We start from the raw sequence: 12,703 nt of genomic DNA, 5'->3' as shown, positions 1-12,703 counted from the left end.
TTCCAAGACCCGTACAAGGAAAGAACACACAGGCAGACAGACACGCACACATCTCTTACGCAATCTTGAAAAAGAGGTCACCTAACAGGTAAAGCTCTTTTCATTTTTACACAACTGAAGTTTACAATAACTAAGGCATTTGATACACTAAAGCCCCCAATAATAGGTGAAATAACACACCTGGACCTCAGATAGCCTAACTGTGCTGCACATCAACACTTCTCTCTTACAGTCAGTAAGTAGCATTTTTCATATCCCTATTAACCTTCACACCCCTCTCTCAATCTTTATCCATCCATCTCTTATTGGTCTTCATCTTACACACTTCATCATCCAATAACTAATTTCCCACCCCACCCCCTCCTCTGTCTCTCTAGCTCATTCTCCCTCCCTCCCTCCCTCCCTCTGAGAGGTGGTATTACCTTACCCTCCTCCCAGGCAGGTAGGGGATTGCACTAATCATGGTTATCTAGGCAGGTAATGATTCACATGACTCTGAGTCTATTTCCCTGGGAGAGCTGATCAGGAGCACATGGTTCAAGGCTGATAGGCTGATGAGCTGTCTAATCTACACAGGGCTGACTGGGTGGTGCTGGATAAACAGGGCTGGGTGCCGGCTTAATAGGGATGAGTGTTTCTGTCTATTAAGGCACCTTGAGATGAGCCTGACAACACCTAAGTATAGTGACCAGTATGGTGGTCAGACTTGTTGGTGGTACCAGTGCTTTTGGCCAGTGTTTGTGATACTCCATACTCAAGTCTAAACTGCCCTTATCCCATTCACTAACCCCTCCTTCTCCCACTGACCCCTCTACCTTCTCTTGCAGAGTATAATGTAGGTTACTTAATCAAGTCACACTTACATATTCTATTCTTATTTTACCAAACTGTATTAACTTGAATGATGTCAGATGGTGATTTATAGAAACACAATAAACAGACGATTCAATCTGTATTGTATGTGTAGTGAACCTGCATGCAGCATTGGCCTTTGATGTATCTATAAGAGCCATTTGAATAGTAATTTAATGGCAGCTCCCTAATGACTAAGGTTTTCTGTGTACTTGTTTTCAGTCTGCATCAATCTCACCTCTCAATTCCAAAGGTTCTATATGTAGGCCTATTGAGAGGTGAGAGGTGAGCTTTGAACCTCAAATTACCTCAACTAACCGGTGGCCCCGCACATTGACTCTGTACCGATATCCCCTGTATATAGCCTCGCTATTGTTATTTTACTGCTGCTCTTTATTTGTTTATTTTATTTCTCATTTTATTTAGGTATTTTTCTTAAAACTGGTTAAGGGCTTGTAAGTAAGCATTTCACTGTACGATCCACACTTGTTGTATTCGGCGCAAGTGACAAATCAAATTTGATTTGAACCTACCTGTCTGATCACAATGTGCATAATGATCATAGTTTAACTATAGTCAACAATGCAGCCGCATTATCATATTTCTATAACCTACACAAGCACATTGAAACTGTATCAGATTGCAAACATATTTAACTTGGCAGTAACGATTCTTCATCAGTAAACCTAAACAGGTGAGTTTTCCGCAATTTTCTTCCAAAAGTCGTGCATGTAATGTTAGGTTGTTATCTAAGCACCATAACTTCCCTCGAATTGATCGATATAAACATGTCTAGGCTATAGGAGAAAAATGACAGCCCTAGATGTAAACAACTATGTAAATGTAACATAACTGCGCGATGAGACAGGCAAACATTATCTTCGAGAAATTATATCCGCCTCTGAGGAGATTCAATTTGAGGAAAGGAGAACATACAAATACTTCAAGACCACCTTAAAAGCTTGCCGCTGTAAAAACTGTCTAATCGTTCTATGATTGGCCGAGCTTGGTGCCTACTCTAGCCAATAAGCAATACATTGGCCCACGTTGGGTATTGACATCATAGGAAAATTCGGACCAATCATGGTTCGGATGTCCAATGACTGGTTGCGGGCAATGGAGGGGGAGTTGAAGAGTCTGTGGGGATTGTGGGCATTGAAGTTCCAATTATTATACTCACACACACACACACACACACACACACACACACACACCCCTTCACAGACTCCCGCTGTCAGTCACGCTACATAAATGCTCAGTAAATTCCGCCGTTAATTTAAATCCTTCTTTTCCTAAACTGAGCGGGAAAGCTCCCTACTCGTGTCCACAGTCCGAATTAAAGATTAGAAATGTAGTGAGGAAGAGTGAAAAAAATACACTTACGTTCATTTCAAAGCAGAAAGTAATGATTCTGTTTACAGTATTCTCATATGAGACCAAGAATATTATGCCATATGCCGTATACCCACGAATTTTCCAGTGGGCATTGCGTATGCTCACTTAATCCTCATTGATAGGTATCAGAGTAGTGTAGTAGAGGTATATGCCATATCAATTAACAGGGCTGATGGAACAGATCGGAATGTTTATCTTAAAATGTTGATAAACTATAATTAATTAACATTTTAGGCGCAGGAATGTACACTTCGCAGTAGGCCTACGCGTGAATATTCCAAAAAATGCAAAATGCGCACAGCACACGCAAGCGGTTTCATGGATAGAGATGGAAATATGTGTTAGAAATAGGGGGGATTTAAAGATGCAACAACTATCATGGGTTGCTAATATGATTAGGATAATGCCTTTATATATAGTGATGTCAATGATAGGCCTAACTGTCTCATGGTTGATGGAAAGGCTTTCCCGAAAAATTCTATTAAATGTTTACTAGTTACAAAATAGCCTATGCCTACCTGTCAGAATATCATGATTAGGTCTATTTGCATCGGTCCAGTGGCCATTTATTTTGCAAACTCAAGTCTCATGTGCTACAGAATTACAACTCAATCAAACAATAGTGCTAGGTGCCTGCACACTTGAAATAGAGGGTAACTACCCGTAAAAATATATTTTAAATTCGTCTCATGATGTGGCATAGTTATGGACTTTGAAAAAGAAGTGCTACTTTGAGAACAAAAACCTGAAAAAAATAGGAGAAAATCTGACACCTGTGAATTTCTGACTAATATATATTTCAATAGGAGACCTACTGCACAGCACAACTTGGGTTGGTCTGACTGTGAAAGACCAATATGTGATTTATCCTTTTAGGTCATTCAGAGTGTATGTCACTGTTTGTCATATAATTTTTCACACAGGGCTCCTTTCCTTCGCTGGGCAGGCCATTTGATTAGTTTGGGGCAAAATGTGAGTATATCCACTTCTCCAGGCACCACTACACCACTGGGTGTGTCTGTTATTTTTGTTCTGTCAACATGAGAAGATAGAAGTCAGCAAGGACTCTTTTTACTGTACGTTTTTGCATCTGCAACCTATAGCTAGCTGTAATATAAATCATAGAGACTAACATTTGTTGATGCAGTACTCCGTAGTTTGTATTTCTATCATGTTACTGTAAAGCAACACAGCGCTTTGAACTCACTCCAGCTGTCTGCTTTGAAAGCATTCCTGTTTGAAACAGTGTTGTCACTCTGTTCCTGTCTGTGACTGTGTTACCTGCTGCACATGCACGCACGCAGGCACACCCACACCCACGCACACACACAAAAAACACACACACAACCAAAGGGAGTCACACACACACTTGTCAGAGAGCATCGATCACTCTGATAGATGGGGCTTATTCCCTGAGTGAGTATGTTTGTCACCTCTGGCCCTGTACCTCATTGCCTATAGCCACCCTCTGAGCAGTGACTCATCTCTCTCTTCCTCCACACTCTCTCTCTATCAGATCTCGCTCTTTCTGTGCCTGTCTCCCCTCTCTCTCACTCGTTCTATCTCTCTACTCTTCACTTGTTGCCTCCCTCCCATGTGTGTGAAAGTCAGTCTGACAGGGCACGTTTCACTATAATGATACTTCTGTTTACAACTCCATCAAGAGGAGAACAAATTCCACCTCTCATTCTCCAGGCAGGTTCTCTCTGCAGCTACTCCTTAGTTCACAGTAGCACACATTAAACTGTTGCAGATTTCAACCTCGTAGGACAAACACAGTACCAGTCAAAAGTTTGGACACAGCTACTCGTTCCAGGGTTTTTCTTTATTTGTACTATTTTCTACATTGTAAAAACAAGACATCAAAACTGTGAAATAGCAAATATGGAATCATGTAGTAACTTAAAAAGTGTTGAATAAATCAAAATGTATGTTAGATTATTCAAAGTAGCCACCCTTGGCTTTGATGACAGCTTTGCATTCTCTCAACCAGCATCACCTGGAATGCTTTTAAAGCAGTCTTGAAGGAGTTCCCACATATGCTGAGCACTTGTTGGCTGCTTTTCCTTCACTCTGCGGTCCAACTCATCCCAAACCATCTCACTTGGTTTGAGGTCTGGTGATTGTGGAGGCCAGGTCATCTGATGCAGCACTCCATCACTCTCCTTCTTGGTCAAATAGCACTTACACAGCCTGGAGCTGTGTTTGGTCATTGTCTTATTGAAAAACAAATGATAGTCCTGTCATGCCAAATAGTTTCCCCCTCTAAATCACAATGGAATTCAATGAGTTCTAGCTTGTGTTGCTAAAGCTTGCAAAATTCGGACCGGATTACGTAATGAACAAAGCGTACGTTGCGAGGCTGGTTGCTTGGCTCTATTTTACCTCGTAGCGGCCGCGATGGAAGGAGGACGCCGGCAGTTCTAGTTCTATTTCACCTGGCTCAGTCCGCGCAGAACTATTACCTCAGAATTATTCTCCAATGACAGTGTTTTTGACGGCGACAACCTTCTGACTACCTTCTGCTTCAGAGGACCGAAAAGAGTGGAAAGATAACACTATTTCTTTACCATATGTATTTTTTTGTTTATATACAAAAATATTGTTAAATAGGAATAAGTAATTTAAGATGTTTTTATGTTGATTTTATATTGACATTGCTAGCTACTTATATACCTCAGCCAGACAGTTTTATTTAGCTAAAAAAATCTAGCTAGCTAACTGTTATCGTAGCTGCTTTCTGTTTATATGCAGCTTGCACTTCAATGGCATCCCTCGAGGAGATTTTATTTGATCTTTCCAACCAGGCGAAGTACTGTGAAGGCACCACTGATTTCGACAAGAGGCCCAACATTCATAGGGGGCAGAGAAATTCACAATTCAAGCCAACCATCTTCACCAGTTGGAGCAGTTGGACGGTCGACCACAGAGAGCCCTGACGCCCTACACTTACTTCAGTGAAGCCCGTGAGTCAAAGTATGTTAAGCTTTTGGTTGATATTTGATAAAGCAAGAAATGTTAGTTACATTTACATTTAAGTCATTTAGCAGACGCTCTTATCCAGAGCGATAGTTATGCTGAGCTCATAAAAATTGACCTCTTCAATTGTCCTCTCCAAATGACTTTAGGACATTCAACTATCTGAGCCCCCCGGGAGGTATTTCATCCACCAGAGCCAGTTTGGATCAGTCTGATTCTCTGTGCGCTGAGTCGAAAGGGGAGAAGGTTGAGGTAGGCTACACTTTCAAAAACTGTTGAGAAGTATGTCTCCCCTTCATAACACTGCACTAATCCATCACATGCTCTCAGAGGTGACTTGTGTCAGACTGGAGGAACAGAGGCAGGTAAGTCCAGTCACTGGACTAGAAGACACTAGTGAGGTTCTCATCCTTTAACCCTTTCTCTCCTTTCCCCCCAGACGAAATTCTGCATCTAGTGACGTCTGATTGCCCAACAATCTGCCCACTTATTCCATCCCCTCCTCCATCTCATTGCATCATTTAAAGCTACTGCTATTGTCATGTTGTCATTATCTGCTAATTAAGTTTGCTAGCCGTATCATACTGGACACATAATATTTGAGATACACAGATGAACTAAAAACACTACAAGGGTGTACTAATGTGCTATGCGAGATATAAATATTTTTTATCATAATAGAGTTAGTTAGCCTAGTGATTAGAGCATTGGGCCAGTAACTGAAAGGTTGCTGGATCGAATCTGCGAGCTGACAAGGTAAAAACCGGTCGTTCTGCCCCTGAACAAGACAGTTAACCCACTGATCCCCAGTAGGCCGTCATTGTAAATAAGAATTTGTTCTTAACTGACTTGCCTAGTTAAATAAAGGTTAAATACGTTTAAAAAGAAATAAAGGCCTGATTCACACAGTCTCCTCTGAACAGCTGCTGTTGAGATGTGTCTCTAACTTGAAATCTGTGAAGCATTTATTTGAGCTGCAATTTCTGAGTCTGGTAACTCTAATGAACTTATCCTCTTAAGACCCAAGTAACTCTGGGTCTTCCTTTCTTGTGGTGGTCCTCATGAGAGCCAGTTCCATCATAGCGTTTGATGGTTTTTGAGACTGCACTTGAAGAAACTTCTTGAAATGTTCCGGACTGACTGACCTTCATGTCTTAACGTGATGATGGGCTGTTGTTTCTCTTTGCTTATTTCAGCTGTTCTTGCCATCATATGGACTTGGTCCTTTACCAAATAGGGCCATCTTCCCTGGCCACCCCCTCACAACACAACTGATTGGCATTAAGAAGGAAATTAATTCCACAAATGAACTTTTATCAAGGCACACCTGTTAATTTAAATGAATTCCAGGTGACTACCTCATGAAGCTGGTTGAGAGAATGCCAAGAGTGTGCAAAGCTGTCATCAAGGCAAATGGTGACTACTTTGAAGAATCTCAAATATAAAATATATTTTGATTGTTTAACACATTTTTGGTTACTACATGATGATATGTGTAATTTCATAGTTTTGATGTATTCACTATTATGCTACAATGTAGAAAATAGTACAAATAAAGAAAAACCATTGAATGAGTAGGTGTGTCTTAACTTTTGATTCCAAACTTTTGAAATCAAAGTGACGTGAACAGTGTCTTTCTGCAATGTTTTTTTAAACCCATTCTACCGAGAGCTATATCGGTCCGCTAATACTGGACTAGTAAAGGCCCAGTGCACTACTTTTTATATTTTTCAGGGGGTGCTACAGCACCCTCAGCACCCCTGCTTCCCACGGCTATAACCAGCAGTGCAAACATTTGGCTATTTGGGTGTGTTCGTGTGTTTTCACAAGGTAAATTCCCCTTCCTGTCTATGTGCTCAAGGGCATGTGTGAGACTTAGTCTGTCACACTGCCATAATTAGGTTTATCCCACTTATTTCCTGTTGGATTTGTGGGTCGGAGTGCACTGTTAAGCTTGTACAAATGTGCTGCATGTGTGTGTGTCCGTGCGTGTGTGTGTGTGTACAGTGTGTGTGTACACATGCGCGTGCGAGTGTGTGTGTATGTATGTATGTATGTTGAGGTGGTCACTGTTTTGATATGAATGTGGAGAATCTCCAGGAAATGAGACACACATCCAATCTAGGATCAGGCTCATTTCCATCTCACTACCGCCTCACGCTTAGACCCATGGACTTGTGTTGGCAGCTACTCATATTTGTGTGTGTTCAATAAAGCATACAGGCCTGGTGGCGTTTGTGTGTGAGCCTGCATATGGTATGTGAGGGTGTGGGTTTGCATGCATGCTACTACTGACATGTTGGTTATGTAGCTATCGTTGTTCAGTGCTCCCTCTTTCCTCTATAGGACTGTGTTATACACACATGTAGAAGTAATGTATACATGTGATGTATGATTATGTACTATACACTCATTTGTACAATTTGGTGTGTATGTCTGTATATTGTTCTTGTATATACTGTATGTGTAAGTGTGTATAAACGTATATATACTGCATGTACAGTACGTATGCCTTTGCTCCCCTGTAAATCTACTGTGTGTCTGTGTGAGTCAGTGTCCCTATAGAGAGCCAGCTAGACAGCCCATCCTTGGTGCTGCCTGTGAGTGGAGTGCTGCAGTATTTTCCTCTGGCTATGTACTGTACTCTGATCAGGCTGCTTGGCAAAAGCCAATTGTGTGACTAATTGGGATTCAGGCAGGCTGCAGTGGATAAAAGCTCCTCTCACTGCCTGGCTCTGTGGAAGACTGGAGTGGATGGTAGTGTGGAGGGAGGAGAGTGTAAGTTATGCATGAGACAAAATACACACCACTTGTGTACACACACACACACACACACACACACACACACACACACACACACACACACACACACACACACACACACACACACACACACACACACACACACACACACACACACACACACACACACACACACACACACACACACACGCGCATGGATACACACAGCGTTCATGCACAAACACACACAGCGTGTAATTCATATACAGTGACAAAACCAGAAACCCATGGTCAAGTCAAGTGCATACAGTTGGTTCAAATACATACAATCTACTATGACCATGTATGTATCCATCATTCTATTACGGTTACATTTATATGACATGTTTTATCTTTGCAGGCCATTTGTAAAGTCATATCTGCCAGTGAATGTGTGTTTGGTTCTGTCTCCCTGCCTGCACCAAATGTCTGATGCTTCTCTCGCTATAAACAGTCTCACACTAGGATGCATTCATTCACAGAAGTGTAAAATATACTGGCAGGGACTCTTGCGAACAGATGCAGTGTGTGTGTGTGTGTGTGTGTGTGTGTGTGTGTGTGTGTGTGTGTGTGTGTGTGTGTGTGTGTGTGTGTGTGTGTGTGTGTGTGTGTGTGTGTGTGTGTGTGTGTGTGTGTGTGTGTGTGTGTGTGTGTGTGTGTGTGTGTGTGTGTGTGAAAAGAGAGAGCGAGAGAGACAGACCGAAAGAGGAGAGCAGTGAGGGACTGGAAGAGGGATAGAGAGAAGAGAGGGAGAGTGTATGTGTACATGTGGGCCTGCTGGCTGAGGGGCAGACGGTGGATGTCAATTTTGAAAAATTCATGATGCTATGTTTGGAAAATCCTTAGGGGAGCTGTGTTGTTTAACTGGCCCAAAACAGCTGGGATCTGGAGTGCAGTTGTGTGTGTACAGGAACAACAATCCAACAATACATACAACATGCACACATGTAACGAGAGAGAAAGACAGTAGATGTGTTGTAGTGCATGTCAGTGTGTGACTATCCGTGTGAACAAAAGGAGAGAGGAACTCAGTGCATTACACCAGATACATCCCTGAAATGTCATTTGTTCAACAGAAAACAGCATTGAGAAAGGCTTACTGTGTTGTATCCAGCCAATACATGAGTCAGGCTTTGTTCAGGACCTGGTAATGGAAACGGGCTAGAAAGAGACAATCCAAGGTCACAGACACCGCTGACTATGTTGATATTTTCATGGAAACTAGATTCGGTTCTTTCGAGATAAAATCTCCACAACAAGCTGAAATAAATCTCCAATAAAGATTGGAGATACTATATGTTACTCATTGACATTATTAGATGAACCTAGTTCAGTACATTCCTGTGGAGGTCAGAGGAAAGGTTCCATCTACAAACCTGTAACAGATGAACACTGCAGGCTCTGTAGAATGAGAAACCTTTTCAGCTTGATCTCTAATGAAGTCTTTACTTTAGTGTGAGTCAGACAGTTGATTCAGCGTCACCCTAGACTCAGAGTTTGACCCCAAGCCGTATCACTCCTTCCCCCTCACACCATATCCCTCCCCAGCCGTATCCCTCCTCCCCCACACACACCATATCCCTCCTCTCCCACACACACACCATATCCCTCCTCCCCCACACACACACCATATCCCTCCTCCCCCACACACACACCATATCCCTCCTCCCCCACACACACACCATATCCCTCCCCCCCCACACACACCATCCCTCCTCCCCCCCACACACACACACACACCATATCCCCCTCCTCCCCCACACACACCATATCCCTCCTCCCCCACACACACCATATCCCTCCTCCTCCCACACACACACCATATCCCTCCTCCCCCACACACACCATATCCCTCCTTCCCCACACACACCATATCCCTCCTCCCCCACACACACCATATCCCTCCTCCCCCACACACACACCATATCCCTCCTCCCCCCACACACACCATATACCTCCTCCCCCACACACACCATATCCCTCCTCCCCCACACACACCATATCCCTCCTCCTCCCACACACACACCATATCCCTCCTCCTCCCCACACACACACACCATATCCCTCCTCCTCCCACACACACACACCATATCCCTCCTCCCCCACACACACCATATCCCTCCTCACCCACACACACCATATCCCTCCTCCTCCCACACACACACCGTATCCCTCCTCCTCCCACACACACACACCGTATCCCTCCTCCCCCACACACACCATATCCCTCCTCCCCCCACACACACCATATCCCTCCTGCCCCACACACACACCATATACCTCCCCAGCCGTATCCCTCCCCAGCCGTATCCCTCCTCCCCCACACACACACCATATCCCTCCTCCCCCACACACACCATATCCCTCCTCCCCCACAAACACCATATCCCTCCTCCCCCACACACATCATATCCCTCCTCCCCCACACACATACCATATCCCTCCTCCCCCACACACATCATATCCCTCCTCCCCCACACACATCATATCCCTCCTCCCCCACACACATACCATATCCCTCCTCCCCCACACACATCATATCCCTCCTCCCCCACACACATACCATATCCCTCCTCCCCCACACACATCATATCCCTCCTCCCCCACAAACACCATATCCCTCCTCCCCCACACACATCATATCCCTCCTCCCCCACACACATACCATATCCCTCCTCCCCCACACACATCATATCCCTCCTCCCCCACACACATCATATCCCTCCTCCCCCACACACATACCATATCCCTCCTCCCCCCACACACATCATATCCCTCCTCCCCCACACACATACCATATCCCTCCTCCCCCACACACATCATATCCCTCCTCCCCCACACACATACCATATCCCTCCTCCCCCACACACATACCATATCCCTCCTCCCCCACACACACCATATCCCTCCTCCCCCACACACATCATATCCCTCCTCCCCCCCCACACACACCATATCCCTCCTACCCCACACACACACCATATCCCTCCTCCCCCACACACATACATGATGAGCTGTTTAATCGTTACATGCAAATCATTACAGGCCTCTAATATTGTTTTGTGTTACAGAATGGAAGTAAATGGAAAGATAGGTCTGACAAACAGATGAGGTACTATACCCCTCACCCCCCGTCTCTTTCCCTCCCCCACTCCCTCTCTTCTTCTCTCCTTATCCCTCTCCCTTCCTATCTTTTCTTCCCTTTCTTCCTCTCCCTCTCTCCATATCCCCCTCTCTGTGCCTCTCTCTCTTCCTCCCTCCCTCCCTCTCTCCACACACAGCTGTGGAATGGCCAGGCAGGTTGGCTGGGTGCCTGGGCCATGTCATGCCAATTAAGTTCAGCAGCTAAAAGTCTTCCATCTGGGAATTCTTCCTGTTACTGACAACTTTAACCCTTCCCTGAACTGAGAGTAACTAATGCACACACACACACACACACACACACACACACACACACACACACACACACACACACACACACACACACACACACACACACACACACACACACACACACACACACACACACACACACACACACACACACACACACACACACATATACAACACATGTAAACACAGCCACAGTAATTTATACTCAAACAGACATATATATTGTTTTATCCAAATGGAAACATTTGTTACCTCCCCTTCCCCACATTCTATTTAAACATGTTCTCAGTATCATCAAAGCAGGACGGAGGAAAGGCGATACACAACATTCAAAAAGGAGGTGAAAGATATGGAAAGAGAGAAAAACTATGAATGTGGGGTGGATGGATGGTGGTGAGGTATAGGGAAGAGGGAGGGGGTGTTGAGAGAGGGAACCAGAGAGACATCTACATCATTTGGCCAAATGACACCATCTGGTGGATAGCTGGGACATCATGGTCACACTTACACAGCGAGAAGAGTAGGGGAGGGGTTGGTGTCTAATGTTGGCTAGAGTTCTAAAGAATTTGGGAGAAAAGGACTCGTATGTATTGTGGTCAAAATATACCTGTATAGTGCCGTTTTTGTTTTGTATTGAATTCTTATAAGCATGTATAGTATGTGTGCTGCCATTTTGCATTGAATTCCCTTCAGTGTGGATGTTTCCCTGTGAGAGTAAATGTCAGAGTGACATTGAGCAGGCAGCAGCAGCAGCAGCAGTGTGAGGCTCTGTGGGTAAGACCAGTCAGTGATTCCCTCAGGACTGGAGCACTGTGACTGCATGTTCCATAGCTGTAAGCAGCCATTGACTCACCACTACACGCTCACTGACTCACGAGCTGACTCTCTCACACACACATTCACAGTACACAGGCGCAAATACATAACATACACACTACTGTACGCATGCAGCACACACACACACACACACACACACACACACACACACACACACACACACACACACACACACACACACACACACACACACACACACACACACACACACACACACACACACACACACACTCTCTCTCTCTCTCTCTCTCTCTCTCTAAAACTACAGAATGACAACCCTTGCCACACTAATGACCTCTATCCTCACACATCAGACCCCGAAGCCCTCCAACACATACAATCACACATGGAGACACACACAATACACAGGATACATTATCCACCCCAGAATAAGACTAAACCTACCCTGACTATGACACTATGTCAGTGAGGTATCATCTCTGTAGCTGTAGACATACGGTACTTT

This window comes from Oncorhynchus gorbuscha, linkage group LG15, assembly GCF_021184085.1.
Source record: "Oncorhynchus gorbuscha isolate QuinsamMale2020 ecotype Even-year linkage group LG15, OgorEven_v1.0, whole genome shotgun sequence".
Classification (NCBI taxonomy): Eukaryota; Metazoa; Chordata; class Actinopteri; order Salmoniformes; family Salmonidae; genus Oncorhynchus; species Oncorhynchus gorbuscha.
This window is presented reverse-complemented; position numbering follows the sequence as displayed.